Raw genomic sequence first — 17,284 nt, 5'->3', positions numbered from 1 at the left:
TTCCATTCCTCAGGTTGCATCACAGAGTACTCGGAATGCTCTCACTGACAACCATGCAGAACAACGGTGCAATGAAGAGGTGGAGAGACAGAAGAAATCATTTGGTCAATTAACATACAGACGTCAATGACTCGGTATGTGTGATTTACTCTACATCCACCTCCTACTTTGTTACACCCCAGCTGTGATGGACATGTGGACATAACTGGTGTTAGGAACATGTATCGACAGATGATCCCCCAATTTGTGCAGTCTAACCTGTAGGCCTGAGTAGGATGAAACACCTGCTCCTGAATGGCACATGAATCATAACCTTTTTTGGATAACAGAATCTGTAAGCGCGTGGTATTTCCCAGGCTAGGTCTGAGTAACTGTGCTGTTAGCTTATTCCCTCACACTGCGCTTCCTCTTTGTATAATGAATGTATTTCCCCGGAATAATCTCTTTTATCTTTTACAAACACGAGCAAGCTACAGACGGTATCCGCTCTCTCTCCCCCTTTGTCCCTCCCTCTCTCCCTTGGTCTCCCCCATCTCTTTTATCTGCCTTCTGCTGAGACTGTATATCTTTCATTCCTCTCACTCTCTTTGCGTGATCCTCTCTCTCTCTCTCTCTCTCTCTCTCTCTCTCTCTCTCTCTCTCTCTCTCTCTCTCTCTCTCTCTCTCTCTCTCTCTCTCTCTCTCTCTCTCTCTCTCTCTCTCTCTCTCTCTCTCTCTCTCCTCTTCTAGCCTTATGTCTGATCCACTCTCAATTCAAGCTCTGCCCCCCAGCTCCTTCCATTCATTCTCCATGTTTCTACCATGCTCCCATCACTCCCTTTCTTGTCTGCCCTTCTTTCTCTCTCTCTCTCTCCTTACCCTACCCTCTTTCGCTCTCTCTCCATCTCTGTTCTACACAAAATCAACCTGTAAAATCAACCTGAAATCAACCTGTGTCTCCAACACCACACTCTCAGGGCTGGAATGTAAGAAAGGGAAAAAAGTGGAACGTGGTTCACTTAAGTGTGGAGAATAATTGCAGAATAAATGTAGCAGGGAGTGAAGTCCAATTTTGGCAAATGCATCGCGTCCATCGTAATGTGTGTGCGGGTGTGTGTGTGTTTTTGTGAGGTTGTCCGTATCATTCCTCTTCCTTGATGCAGAACACTTGTGACAATTAGTTTCGATTGTAACACAAAGCATCATGTCACTGCAGCTGTGTGTCAGCCTCCTCCCGCAGTTATAGCCGACATATTGTAAATGTTGGATCGCTCCCAATCACAGCCACTAGCCGCTGTTATGGAGAAGTCGGCGGCGCCCTTGAGCGTCTCCGCAGCACGCAGGCTGACCTGCGCTCCGGGAGAGCCTATTACCGGCAGACACTGAGCGACCACCAAACGGAAGGAACGGGGACCGTCTTGCTAGCCGACGGTTTGAAGCGGGGGGAATGGGCTGAGGGAGACGGCCCACGGATGGCTCCGTTCACGAAAGGAAAAACCCATCTAGACCCCAATTACTGGGCTATGTGCTCTGTGGGAGATGGGGGGGATGCAGGGGAGAGCGGGGCGCTGATAAGCACGGGCCCCGAGGGGCCCCGACCAGCGGCGTCTCGGCTCAGAGGGGCGCACGAGGCTGAACTAGTGACCCGTCAGTTACCAGAGTCTGTGTGTCGAGAATGCCCCAGTGTGTGTGTGTGTGTGTGTGCATAGGGGTGTGTGTGTGTGTGTGGGGTGTTTGTGCAAAGAGATTTGTGTGCTTACGTGCTTTTCACTGAGTCACACATGCTTGCTCATAGCTTGTGCATTACCTATTTCTATGATTCTAGTTCCTTTGGAATCTTTATTTTAAGCAGAGCCACAAACTGTTTCAACAATACTTTTGTTAAGAAAGATCTTGTGGCACCAAACCCACACTAGTTCAGTGTTAAACTTTAACACTGGAAGATTAACAGTTTTCAAAGTCACATTTTTCTAGCTGGCAACATGGCTGTATTTTTTCTTCTAACTCATACCTCAATCAATCAATCAATCGTTAAAATCGATCAATCGATCATTACATTTAAAGAACATATTTTAATTGTATTATTTCTATCTTTTTTTCTTTCTTCTTTATTATTCTCCACACAGTTTCTACCCAGGCTAGGACAGGTCTAATGTGCTTACGGTTTTTGTGAGAGTTAGCAGCCTAGCCACTGCATGTAAAGTAGAGAGAGTTACAATAGACGGGAGGAAAGTCAGAGAACTGTGGGTGGGAGTCCTCCGCCCTTCCAGGTGGGGCAGACTCTTCTGCGGCGGTCACGGTGTCTTAGGGTCCCTGAGGGGTGTGGTGGAGGCTGGGTGTGGAGACCTACCCGTCAGGCAGGCCAGTAGGCCCGGCCGCGTGGGGCCGTCCCACTCTGTGCCGTCGTCCTCTCTGGATCACCCTGCCAGAATCAGATTTGCGTCACAATGCTTCATGGGAAATGCCCCCTCTATAGAACAAACCAAATCCGAGGAAATTTGAGAAAACCCTGCGCACAGATTCTGAATCCGAGAGCACAGTTTACAAATCCTTTCACAGATTTACAAATTACTTTTTTTTTTTCATTGATCCCAGAGGGGCTCAGTGCTTTATCAAATACTACTTGTGAGGCGCTGCTTGTGATGGCGTGTGGTTGTTTCCTGCAAGTTTCGAGTTTTCCCGGAAGGCGGAGAAATTATCATTTTCTGATGATGAAGCTACAAATAGGCTACACGGTATTATTGGCTTTAAATCACTCCCCTTTTCATGAATTTGTTCATGAATTCACGTTGGAATGCTAAACGCTAACTAGCGATTAGCATCTGTTTGGCAAGAGTTAATATAAAACATGTTTCTTGCTAGCTAGAGATGACCATGCCATTTAGCAGGTTGACTTTACTGCATGCTGTCTCTGGCCAGAGGACCGGGAACTTTATCTTGAATTCTTTGGAAATGATGGATGAGGACGTAGGAGAGTGCTGCACAACAACTCCCCCCGTCCACATTTGTTGCGTACCGGTCGGGACTCGAGGCCACCCTCCGGTTGCCGGTCCAACTCCCAGTAGGCCACGGATGCCCCCCAATATGTGTAGGGTTCGAGAGGTGACATTTCGGTGCGACACTAAGACAGTATATGACCTCAGTCAGTGTACACTCGCGGACCATGCCGAGAATTCTTTTTAAATAAGACATGTTTGTCAATGTTAAAACACTTCATTCGTGTTTTATCTATTAACAACTGCTACTTATGAACGTGTAATATAGCCATGTTGGTGATACTAATAGACTGTTTTAATGCAATCCGTGTGGTGCAATGATCTGTTTTGAATGTGATTTTTAATTGGCCTACTTTCATCAATAGTTATTGTAGTGTGACATCTTCGTACGGTGTATGCCTTGTCATGAGACGGTTACTAGAAACTAATATTTGTCTCTTTCAACTGCAGATTTGTTTTTGCTTTGTTTGGTTCTATTTATAGCTATAACCCTGTCCCCTATCCCCCCGCATCCCCCTCCCCATGTCAAAATAAAACGATCCATCACAACACCCATGAGAACTGAGCAAGTGTTAAGAGAACCTGTTTATTCTCCTGTCGGCTCTTTTCCAGTATTTTCAATCAGCAGCATTTGTACAAGATGCAAGAAGGTTTTTTTAATCCTTCAGGCTTCATTGATTGTTGACAGTAGATGTTCTTTTGTAAACAGTAATTGCTTGAGTGTCATTCTATTTTATGATCACAGAATCCTGACTGACAAAAGCAAAAAGATAATTACCCCTTCATGTCTTCAAATTTGTGAGAGGTTGTTTGTGAGTGGTGCTAGATTATTTGCCATAATCTAAAAGGGAGGCAATGAGCCTTATTTACACAAGATCAGTTTTGGTAACATTTAAAACCAAGATGGAGTCAAGATGGCTGTGAAGTGAATGACCATAGTAAAACTACCCCTGCATGAGGTTCTTACATGTTACATGGCATAGTTTTACGAATATTGTCATTGTTGAAGGTGGGTAGTCGTCACTCATAATAAAAACCCCATTCATCACTTCCGCCAGCATCCAGGAAATAGACTTAAACTCCTGTACCCCCACTGATAAAAAAATGTTTTTGCCTTTCAGCAGAATCCCTGACTTGAGTTTGAGAAAACAAACTTCTCTCTGAAAATGTATTCACGGCTGCTATAGATAATATATTTTGCTGTATGTCTAACCCGTTTTTCCGGATTAAATAAACAGCATTATCAGATAACTAGAGGGATAATATCTCCTCTGCTCATCACCTCATCCTTAAGGTCGGTCACACTCTTGATAGTCAGCCGTGCAGCCCTGTCCGCTTCATGGATTAATCCAGTGGAAGTAACCCACGTACCATCCGTCAGAAAGATCGCATCCTGCAATTAATTGCTGAATTATAGTCTGAGGTTTCCATGGCTGTCAATCGGATGTCCGGAAGTTATTCCAGGCCATACAGAATAATTGGAATGCAAAACAGATGCCCTGTGAGACCAGAGTTTCCAGAGATAGAGTAAGAGAGTGAGTCTTGTCGTGGCAATCGTTAACCTTCACACATCCAGAGGTGATGCAAACTTCTCTCTCTGATGACCTTGATGTGTCAAGAGCGTTCAATGGGCAGGGAACTGGCAAATATCAATCCTCTACAGAGGAATTAAGCTCATAGCCCCGTTCAGCCCTGTGTCAGACTGATGGAACAATTGGAAGCGTTGAAGTGAGCAGGAGAAAAAGACTGGTTCATCAGGGTTTACTATCTTTCTCACTAGGATGAACCTCTCTGTCTGTTCCTCTCTGGTGGTATGGAATCTAGTGGAGAGATAGTTAGAGGGTTGTCCTTCAACACTGATAAAGCAGTCCATCCAAGACAGAGCTGGACTGCAGGCCAGCCAGTTTAACAGTTGTGCTGTTGTTACACTTGGTCTTTGATGCCTTTACATTCCGAAATCAGAACTCAACTTAGCCTAGTGAATGTGATTGGTATTATGAGATAACCAACACTGGCTTGTTTATATTATAGGACGTTTATGTTAGAGGACAGACATTGGGGTTCAAACTCTGAACCTTCCAGCTCTGACCCAAAAACCCTGAGCACTAGACAATGTTCCAAAAAAGTACAGTTAGTATTCCAGGAGTAAATGTGAGTAGCCTAGTAGATAAAATCACACTTGGCATTTGCAAAACACATCAATAAACCAGTGATCCTGAGGGCTGCGTGGAGATCAGAGTCTGCGAGAGTCCGCAAGTCCATAATAACGTTAATCTCCTTCCTGCATGGCGTCTTACAGAGCAATCTTCCTGTTCAAAGTATTTGCCATCCAACTTGGAGTGGACGTGTGTCTGGGTGTTGTAGAGGAGAAGTACAATTGCCTCCGCCCGCCTATATGCAGATTTCCACTAATCCATCAGCTAGGACCTCAGAGCTCTTCTGTAATCAGATTTACACTATGACAAGACATTCAGTGGCAACTCCCAGGAATAAGGAGAGATTTGTGCGCTGGTTCATGTCATCTTTCTTCATTTAAAAGAAGCTTTTGTCCAAACAGACTTATAAGTCAGAATAAAAGCAGCAATCAACATTAGATTGAATGCTAGAGTGTTGGAGTACATTTGCTAATTAAACCAGATAGTCATACAGATGAGCTGCTTTTTCCGATTTGCCTTTGACCTGGGCTGTAGCAGGCCGAGTCTCTGAGGGGGTTTAAATTATGCACAAATACAAATTGCAGCCAAGAGCTAAAGGAGCTATTGTCATTCCTCATCGTCCAAAGACCTCCATTTAATCAACCAGTTATTATATAATGGAATAATTAACATCCAATATCCTCAGAAGTCGCGCTGCTCGTCTCAGAGCATGTCGTTTGTAGAATAGAATGCAATAGGAGGATACAATAGGAGGGGAAAAGCATTAGGTATGGAAAGAAAAACGTGTAATATCTTCTTTTTTAATTTCTAGTTGTCTGTCTTCTGGCACGGTTGTACCAGTCTTGACAGAGGACCTTGATGAAACGATGGAGGCTTTGATCCAGCAGATTCCCACGAAGATGCTTGGGAAATCTCATTTAAGATGGACATGATCATGTCGCTTTCCTTCTCTCATGCAATCCTAGAACGTAGTCGATCGTACGTGGGTTCCACCCACTCTCTCCTCTTAACATCATGTGATCAAGTGAAGGGAACCTGGGAAGCACTGATACGATCAATACATCATGGTGGGCCAACTGGGGCTGATTCATTTCCACAGGTATCGGTCTGTACTGGAAGGCTTATTATTGGGTGAGGGGATCAGAGAGAAACAGAGAGATAGATAGATGGAGAATAGAAGGGAGGAGAGGATAGAGTGATACAGATTGGAAGAGATAGATAAAGATAGATAGAGAAAGATGGAGAACAGATGGGAAGAGAGGAATAGAGAGAGAGAAAGATGTAAAGAGAAAGATGGAGAACGGAGGGGAAGAAAGAGATATTGAGCGACAAAGGGTTTGTTGAAGATGGAGAAAAAAAGAATGAAGAGAGACTTATGCAGAGAGAAATAAAGAGAAGACAACGAACAGAATGGAAGAGTGAAAAGCGCGATTAAGAGAGATGGAGAACAGAAGGATAGCTGGGGCTCAGGACCAGCGTTAAATGCGAAAATCCGTCATTCAACTTTCCCCGAGGCCACTCCGGGTGTACGAGTAGGTGGAAGCACTGAGATGGTTTGACTTTTGAGCATTTGAGTATCGACTTCTTTATAGACAGGCCCCATTCCCTCTTCACCCAGCCCGATGCCCTGGGGAATAATGGATTCATTCTAGCAGTGGATGAGCTTCACTTTACCTTGCACTGCCTTCCAGAGGGATCTTTGGTTCTACTGGGAAGCTTGGCTTGTGCTGCCTCCTGCTCTGCAGTGCTAATGCTGTGCTAACGCTATTCAGCGCTAATGCTTTGCAGCGCTAATGCTATTCAGTGGTAATGCTCTGCCGCGCTAAGGCTACACCATAGGAATGATAGGTCGTGTTAGAGCTATGGAGAGTAGTGATTTGTAGCGGTAATGCTAACGAGCTATAAGGCTTTACCATAGTAATGCTATGCTGGGGTAATGCTCTGTAGATAGAGGCCTAAACCTAAGCCTGACCAGCATAAACAGAAGAGGAGAGAAACGGGGGCAGCCGTCATCAGGGAGAAGAGCGACGGAGGCGTACAACAGAGCCAGAAGGAATCATGTGACACGCTTCCATAACACTACAAATGCTTCGGTCTCCATGCTTGGGAATTTGACCATTAAAAACGTGTTGGTTAATGCCCTGCGTTCTAGTTGAGTGTGGTAGGAAATTATTAATTATTGAATAATATTAAATATATTGTGAGATTTAATGTTGGGGGGTTGGGTTTGTTGTTAATGTTTCAGTGCAGGCCAGCATCCCAGGCATCACAATAAATTAAGATGAATAGTGACTATAAAACTATGGTTTAGTGAAGTGGTGGAAGCAGACTCTGCCCTGACCATGTTTGCCAACACCCACAATGCTTAAATACTCACTCCTCTGGCCCGAGAGAGAGAGAGAGAGAGAGAGAGAGAGAGAGAGAGAGAGAGAGAGAGAGAGAGAGAGATCACATCTGTATTGCTACAAAGGCCTAGTTTGTTTGTGTGTTTCCTGGCTACGTAGCGCGAATCGTCTGGGTATTGCTTGGTTTCTGAATCCGACTGGTGAGTCCACCTGGTGGGGGCGGTGATGAGGAGCTAATGTGATGAGGAGCTAATGTGATGGGCGTTCATCAGCTGTTGATGAGTATTGGCGTTCGGCTGGCGGCATGCTGGATAGGATCGCTGCACGGACGTCCCGTGGGGCATCGCTATATATGAGTGTTTAACACTCCATTACAATCACAATCATTATGGATCACGAGCTGAACATGTTAAAGGGGCCTAAGAATAGGGCTGTTTCGCGGTGGTATGAGGCCATCATGGCGAATTTGTTTTAAATAAGCTGGTTGAACAGATACCTGAGTCGCCAGGTCACTTAGGACACCTTGGGGGGATAGCCATGTTTCATCTGAGTTGCTTATTACTGTACTTTTTGGTTGATTTAGTACCCGAGGTAGAGCTCAAAGTCTTGCTGGACACAGTTAAATGTGCATTTAATCCTATGCAATTATATTTCATGAAAGGTATGTTAATAATGTTAACACTGCAATGTAAGGACAATACATTTTGGTTCACCAAACTGTATGGTTATAAAAACCTTTTGACATGGTGCTGGTTCTGTGTTAAGAGAGAGAGAGATTATTATTTAAAATAATTATCATACAAGTCAATAGTCAAGCTTTTCCGGGTCCTTTTCTGGGTCATTTTCACAACAAGCCTGTAAGCACCACTCTCTTTTATTAGAAAATACTCATGCATGAAGGTTCCCCTTTATGATTCAGCTTGAGAAGGTTAGTCTGCAGTAAATTCAAAGAGCCTCTTCAAAATATCCTTTTCAACTCCCCTTAATCACCGGGTCACCGCCAGCATGATTATGCCGCAAAGCCACCGACTCCCGTCACCTAACAAGAAATAGCCGAACACTTCTGAGGCACAAGCTAACAATTTCAAAGATGCGTGCCCTCAAAAGCACTCTACTTTTCGAGCATAAACCACTTCTGTAGCCTGTAATCAATATCTGAACCTAATTAGGTCCCACGGACAAGTAATTGGCTTTCTGAACGCAAAGATCAAAACGAGCCGACGCCGGTTTGGTGCGAGAGAGATGGTAAGAGAATGAGAAAGAGAGGGAGAGGTTAGGTTAGGAAGAAAGAAAATTGGAAGAAATAGAGCGTAAGGTGGGAGGGAAGGGGGAGAAAATGAGATGGATAATAGAAAAACATGGGAACTTATGGTGAGTGGCCTAGTTTGATAAAAGATGGGGGGTTTCCTTGCTGCTGCTTCAATTAAGGGACTACAGTCTCTTATTTCAGAATAGCAGACTGCTCCTGTGCATAACAGAGCATTACACTGGAGGAACTAGATCATATCAATCCACAGAAGGTAAAGTAAATGTTGTTCTATTATCAATCAAATTGACATCGTCAGCTTTCCCCACTCCTGGGCCAGAAAAGTTACTCCATCATAAAATACCTTGGAAGAATTTTCTATGTTTTATTATTATTTATTACTTTTAGATTCATGGTTCATAACTGAACTGTCCTCAGTAAAGAAAGGAAAAAGAGAACAAGGAAACATATATAATATAGGTAAAAGCAACAAAGAGCTGGACTACATAGAAATCGACAAAACCAAAGAAAAGCTGACATGAAATTATCACTAAAGCCTGACGTGAATTATCAATGCCATAGGTATGACCTGAAAGTGTTTTAAAACAAGTTAACCGAAAAACAAGCTAGAACATGTCACCAGACTTCGACAGTTACAGGGTAGGAAACCTCAATCAAGTGCTGCGGTCATTTTATGCATCAGTTAAAAACGGTAAAGCTTACTAGATTGCCAGCTGTATAGCAATTTGGGTGGAAATATGTGGACACTGCCCGAAGCTTCACAGAATGAATCTGCTACCCTCAAATCAATCAACAGGGTATTTAAATCTGTAATTAGAAAACCTTTGGTGCTTTACCAAGCACCAAATGCCCATCTCAGCTAAAGAATAGAGGCTCAGTTAGGTTTTCCGAGGTGCTGTCTCCACCAATGTGAACGGACTGCAAAGTTTAGTTCGAGACACAGCTGCATCTGGTAAGACGAGGCAGAGAGGGCAATCAAGACTTGACAAGAGACTCTTAATTTAAATATGATGAGATCTCTCAAAGATCTTTTCAAAGATCAAAAAAAAAATGTACAGGGGCTGCATCTTCACTGAGCCTGACAAACCAAACTGTATTTATCCCTTTGCCCTTTTTATGCTAACCCAATCACTACTTGAGGAGCACAGCTGTCACACTCTTCTCTTGCCCTGGTCTTGACAGTAGAGAGATATTGCCTGTGATTGGGCACAGAGGTGAGGGCCGTATGAGGATATGATATGGATATGAAATGTGGAGCAAGATCCTGTCCTCCGAACCAGGTAATGGCAAAGGATCTCCGTTCCTAGTTGCTTATTGCTTAAGCGATAGTGATAGGCCTTAGTAGGCCTACCAGCTGTAACCAGTCTAGTACAAAAGGGGCGTCAACTGCAAAGCCCAGGCAATAAGGGAACATAGAAATTAATGAAATGACAGAAAGGTCAACATCAATATTCCCAAAGAAGTCCCATTTACTCTGTCTCACTTCACCAATAATGGGAATTTATTGTTTATTGGAGTTATAATGCTAAGTAGGACAATCCTTAAGGATTTAGCCGGTTTGGTATGACCCCAGGTTAATTGTTGACATTGTCTATGTCCAGAAATAAATTCCCCATGTTCTTTTGTTCAACTCATCCCCTAGTGTTATTCTGAAATTAGGCAGTCGAGGAGACAATGACATCAATTGTGATACAATGAATGGCCCCTCGCAATAGGGACGATTGCAAAACCTCGCAAAACCATCGATGATTTACTTCTCGACATAGACAATGTCAACAATTAACCAGGGGTATTACCGCCAAAATCCTTTCAGTAGGCTAAAGAGTTTAAGCTGCTATGGACACAGGTCCAACCATAGAATGCAAAGGAGAGGGTTTTTTTTGCGAACACAATATATATATTGTGTCCTTTTTAGTACTTTTTAGTGGTTATATATTTGGTCAAATTATTGTTTTCTTTAGTTAGTAACCATGTTATAAGCTACTCAGTATAATTCTAGACCCCTCTGCTTTGCTCAGGGGTCCTGCATCACCCAAAAGGGCCAATTTCAAATGCATCATCGGAGATGACCACCATACGAATCCTTCTAGCATCACCCTTCCATTCAGAGATCTTATTAACACCTTCAACCTTGCCCCAACCTCCATGTGCCTCAAAATGTGTGGCTTGGGGGTTATTTTCCATTAAAAGCAGATCAGGAGTGATGGAGCGAGGTGTAGATATTATAATGAGCTGGATAAAAAGACCTGGAGAGTATGGGTGTAAGAGAGAGAGAGTGAGGAAGCTGTGGTTTACAATTGCTTACGTTCTCTCTTTGGCAGTTAGCTGAAATAGTGAAACTGTGTGGTTTTGATTTCCCATGACGATAGGTGATGTTTAAACCCAAAAAACGGAAATCAAACATGAAACTTTATAGCATTATGTCTGAGGCATATTCAAACTGGTGTATGAACTGGTTTATGTCCACTAGAAGACAGACAAAGCCTGCCATCAGTGGGGGATCCATCAGGAGTCAGGACTGTATTCATGCCTCAGAATGCTCTGTGATTGCAGGTTGGCAGAGGAGAGCTGCGTGGTTGTGACAGCCGGTATTTTTAGAAAAGCGTTGGGGGACGTCCCGCTGAACCCCACCCCCTTCTCGCTGAGGCATATGGAAAACATACAATATTCATACGCCTCTCTGCATCTCCATCTTCCTCCTCCATTCCTGGAGAACGGGCTGTTTGTGATGTAGATGGCGTACCGTACGTTAACTAGGGTGGAAGGGAACACATGGCTGTGTTCGGTTTGTTGTTTGGTATAGATAACACCCTTAATATAACTTATTCTCTGTTTTCACAATCGTCATTGTTCACACTGACCCAATAGGTAGTAGGCTAGTGAAGCATCCTAATCAAGTTGCGAGATCAGCTTCGGTTGAAGGATACATCAATGTATCCTGCATAGTGAAGAAGTGCTTTGGCACCAACACCATGAACACTCCAAAAATAAACAAGATAACACTTTTCGCCTTGATTTATTGGTTTTTATTAGCGGTTTGTTTTTATTAGCGTGACGAGACCACCTTCCCCTAATATCCCGAGTTTCAGATCTCAATCATGGGATATTGCCCAATATCCCGAGATAGCGAACCCATCAAATTGCGCCATCTTAGGAAGTTCACATGTAGCATATACTAATTAATGATAAGCGGCAATACATGAACAAACATCGTTGGTTACCAGTATTGTATCAATTATTGTTATCGACTTGTGTTCATAATATGCATGCGTCCCCCCGTTAATATACATTGCTATGGACTGTATTGTGCGTTACGTGTTTAGTCTGCGTGTGTTTAAACAGATGAGTGCACACACGTACCAAGCATCGCCCGCATTCAATCATTCTTTTTAACACTCACTTGCGGTAAATCTATGTTTTCTCACAATCAAATACTCATCAATCCTAAAAATCATGGGCTTGTACACATGTTTGTGTCAAGAAAATATGTGTTTGCTGTACGATGTTTGCAGATGCATTGTTTAAAAAGTACAACTTCTTACCACTGTATCAGCTGTTCTTCCGCAAATAATTTAACCAACGTTATAATTTACCTTAAAACAAAAATTTTGTTTTGGAAGGCTGGGATATGGCCTACTTTGCTGAAGTTCATTATTGATATTATTATTATTTTAACGCATGGCATAGCCTTCTACAGTGTTCATTCATGCAGACCCTATGGAATTTTTTTTCAATTAGGCTAATCGTTTGCATGTTTGTGCTGTTCATAACCTACTGGTGTGTGAGCTTATGTTGCAGTTCCGACCTGCCATGGTACGTCAAAATAGCAACGGCAACTGCGCTAATCGCTAGTGCACTTAGCCCAGGTATTTTTCGGTCAGTTGCGCAGCTGCTTTTTTTTACGCCGGAACATGCCACTTCTTTTCGCCGACATTCCTCTCAAGTTTAGTGGCACGAGTTGACTGCTGGGGAAAATCAGCTTTGCGCCGGGTGCAAACTAGAATCCGTCGGCTCCGTATCTTGCGATCCGAAGTTCAGATTTTTTCTACTTTTCAGGCTGCGACGGATCCGTTAGCCAATCAGATCGTATTATGCAAATATATGTCCTGTGACCTTACTTGGACTCTGCCCAATGAAATCACCTTTGTGGTACAACCCGGGAAAGCGCATGGGTATGTTAAAAAAGCCGCCAGAGATTTAAAAATGGAGGACAAACTGATAATCGCTGAGGGTAATCGCCCTATACTTTACGACCAGTCGTTATACACATACACATGCACCAAGCACCGGGACCTGGCGTGGCGAGAGGTGTCACTGGAGGTGGGGGAAACTGGTAAAATAATGTTTCCGTTTATGAATGAAGAATGTATAGTTGCAATTGCTGAAACATGTTAAAACATATTTTACAAAGAAGGAAAAGAGTATGCCATGGGTATGCACTTTCTTTATACATATGAGGTTGGAAACAAAATCCCTGTAATTAATAACCATTCGATTTGGATCAATGCACGCAGGATCCAAAAACTTGCACCACCAGCTTTTAAGCTCCATGCTGGTCACAGCTACATCGAGTATATAGATTACATAGAGTAAAATAATAGATGTTATAGGGCATAGCACATGTACATGTCTTTTACAGAAAAGATAAGAATGAAGCAGATTGTATCGTTATCATGTATGGGGCTCTTCTGATTGGTCGTATTATTATCCAATTGCGTGCAGTGATATTTTCAAATGCATGCTTAGTGTCGCCCCTGGAGTTGGGCCATTTTCATTACTAATGCCAGACCCTACAGCTTTATAGATGTGGGTCTGGATTTCCAGGCTATCTTTCCTGCTGCTCCGCCTACACTTTACAGCGCGAACCCCTCCCATTACACCTCGCAGGTGGAGCGCTGGTTAATGAGGTAGAGGGGTCTGACTCTTCTAATCCTATCCAGGTCATGTTCCCTGGCTCTTTCTTTAAAACACCAGGAAGCTGAAAGTGACTCAGGGGAGGGTGGGATTTATAATAGGCCTGGTCCCTTGGAATTAGAGCGGCAGGCTACTGGGTTGCATCCTACATTATAGCGTCCTCTACTCATCTGTCTGGAGCCAATGGACTAGTCCATCTGAGCAGATTGGGGGTGAGGGTTTCCCAGGGCATAGGACCCCCAATTCAGTTTTGTTTCCACCCCCAACCTTTCCCACCACAGTCCCAGTCTTTGGACTGATGGCTCTGAGATGACGAAGCAGCTTCCCTCTCCACTTTTCATTCAAACGTCATTGAAATATTGTGATCAGCTCGTCTTGGTTTTGTCTGTCTCTCCCATTATATACTGCTTTATTAGGTGAGTGCTACATGCAGCGCTCAACTATTGTTCTTCTTAGGTTTTAGTCTTTCTTTCTTTCCTCTTTATTATTCTCTACAAACTTTTGGACCTATCTCCTTCCTCAATCTTTCACCTAGAGACTCCTAGAGATTTTTAAATGTTCAGAACAGCTTGGAATCGCGCGGTTCTTTTCAGATTTTTTAAATATTTTATACTTTTTAAGATATTCTTAAAAAGGCTGACCGGGTGAGGCAAGACCACCTCGGCGGAGCCGTCCTCTGGTACTTCAACAGTTAAAGACGTAACTAAATAAATGTTCAACTTTTATCTTTGTTCAAACCATTTAACAAATAAACACACTTCAATAATATCTAAACGGAATTTCTTTTCTTGTATAATTTCCGTTTGATTTAAGTAGTTTTTTCTAACAGGAAAATAAATAAAACAGACAAATCAAAAAAATAATAATAAAGAAAAAGAAAAAAAAAGGACGAGTGTATATGTTGTTCATTGTTTGATAAAATGCAGAAAATAATCAGTAATTTTATCGTATGTTCACACACACACACACGAGAAGGAAGAAGGAATTTTTGCTGTTTTACCGACCGGATACGGCAAGAGTCTGATCTATCAATTAGCTCTGTTAACCAAGCGTATGGGGCTCTTCTGATTGGTCGTATTGCTATCCAATTGCCCCCCCCCCCCTTCCTAGCAATGCTACAAGCTTTATTTCTCATAGCGCCTCATGAATGTATTTCCATACTTCATTGAATTGTTTTGTTTTGTTGATAACCTCAGACAATGTATTTTCGATGGTCAAATAATATTTCATTAGTTCTTTCCAGCTCTTAATGTAGGAGCCTCTGCTCCTTTCACGTTCTTTAAGATGAGCTTCTTGTAAACGAGTGAAGAAAACATAATCTGCCATCCCATCGTGTACCTCCCTCAGGATTCAGAAAAATACCACCCTCAAAAATACACAGCTCAGCTGAAAACTGCAGTTTTGTTTTACTAATACTTGATATCCATTCTTGGATTCAATTCCATCCTTTGTTCACTTTCATACAATGCCAAAAGGGGTGCATGAGGGGAGTCTAGAGAGCCACACTTCACACACTGGTCAGAGGAGTCTGAATAAAACGGATGTAATTCATGTCTAGTGCAGTATATTCTCGTCATCAATTTATATTGCGAAAAGATTTTCATTCAGAAAAACGAGGTGAGTAAAGAGTTTAATTGTGTGAAGAATTTTGGTGGAATTAAAGGTACTGTTTGGAAGATAAAGAGACATTTTGGTAACCACATCATTTTAAAAAGATTTATCCTTCCAATTTAATTTATGGGCAGGTCTGACCATTTGTTAAGACTAATTTTCAGTTCATTTAATAGAGAGATAAGGTTATCTTTGTATAATTGTGTTTTTTCAGGGCTTATGATGCAACCTAGGTATTTTAACTTTGAACTTTTTTCCATTGAAGGTTCTTTAAATCTTCTGGGATGCAAGCTCTTTTATTAATTTGCATCAAATCAGTTTTTTCAATATTCATTTTATAACCAGATCTTTTAGAGAACTCATCTATGATCTTCATTACCTTTGGAAGAGATGTTTTAATATTAGTTAAATATAACAATAAATCGTCAGCAAATAGACTCATTTCATATTTTTGTTTATCTACACTAATGCCGCCCACTTCTTCCCTTTGTCTAATTTTCTGAGCCAATTTTCTGAGCCAAGAGCCAATAAGGAGGGGGAGAACGAGCATTCTTGTCAAGTGCCTCCTTCTAACCTAAATATTTCAGATGAAGCCCCATTAACATAAACCTGTGATGTTGGTAGTTTATAAATCGTCTTTATCATGGTAATTATTTCATCAGGAAATCCAAATAATTCGAATACTTTAAAAAGATATGACCATTCTAAGAAAACGTATCATCTCTAAACATACTTTCCTGAGCTAATTAATTTGCTCCCTCCCGTGTGTAGCAATGGTCATGAATAATAACAATGTTTTCAACTTTAACAAAGCAATTGTGTACTTGCTCAGCCATATCATCATATTTTGATAAATAGTTTAAATAAATATAAGGGTATCAAGGAGAAAAAGGGAAAAGAGGAAAGAAGAGTGGAAGGAACAGTGGAGAAGATGCAGCAGCAGGCCTAACAGTAGGATGCAAATTGGTTAAAAAGGAGGAAAGGAAGAGGAGAGCAAAAAAAACAAAAATGCTATGTAATTCATTCACTGTTCCTCAAACATAGGCCTACAAGAGGATGCAGATTGGTTAAAGAATGAAAGCAGAAGAAACACAAAACAACTCCCCTCATAAATCATTCAAAATTCCTCGGAGTAAGATTTACCAATGCCCATAGCCTCTTTTTTTTCTCACGTTACCTCAGCATCCTCACGCATCCGCTGCGTCACCCACTCCTCCACACGTTCACATTCATACACCTAGCACACACTTCCATTCCCTCAACCCCCCCCCCCCCCCCCCAAGTAAACACAGCAATGACAAATAAAGTAAATCACTTTAGACCTAAAAAACAAACAAAGCAATTAGTCTACTTTAAAATAAAATTAGACCGGTTTACTTCATTACTTCCACACTTTATGCAAAAAAAGAAAAAAGGTCCGGAGTTGACTTATTCGCTTTTTACTTTAACCCACTATTGTCCTTTGAGTCATTTCTTCATCTTACGTGTACTCTAATGAAAGAGACGGGTGTTTCTTGCGGAGCTCCAGCAGGCCTCCTGTGTTGTGGCGTAGTTCATCGTAATCTCACGTCTTGCACTTGCAGAGCGGAAGGGAATCGGAGTTGGGTTTTAATATCCAGTCTGTGCAGTTCTCTCAGCGGCCTCTCTCTCTCTCTTTGTTGCGCGCCCTGATTTCTGCATTTTTAGCAATGCTTTGCGCTTTTCGTTCAGCTGTCACTTTATGTTTCCAACCATTTACATTTTCTTAAATGGTGTGCATGTTTACCTTGTTTAATCCATTTAGACTTTTGAACTTTTTGTTCAAACTCTTCACTTGATTTAAGCCATTTAACGTTTCTTTATGTCTTAATCTATGTGGCTTTATTAAAAACTATTTTCAACCTCACTTTGTACTACAGCACTGTCTGCACCGCATTGTCTGAAGGAAATTAATTTTCTAGTTATTATTATTATTATTATTATAAAATACTTCTGCAGGCAAAGAAAGAGACTGCATGGGGCTAAATCTGGACCAGT

Source organism: Gadus macrocephalus, chromosome 10 (genome assembly GCF_031168955.1).
Source record: "Gadus macrocephalus chromosome 10, ASM3116895v1".
NCBI classification, from domain to species: Eukaryota; Metazoa; Chordata; class Actinopteri; order Gadiformes; family Gadidae; genus Gadus; species Gadus macrocephalus.
Note: the sequence above shows the minus strand (reverse complement) of the source record.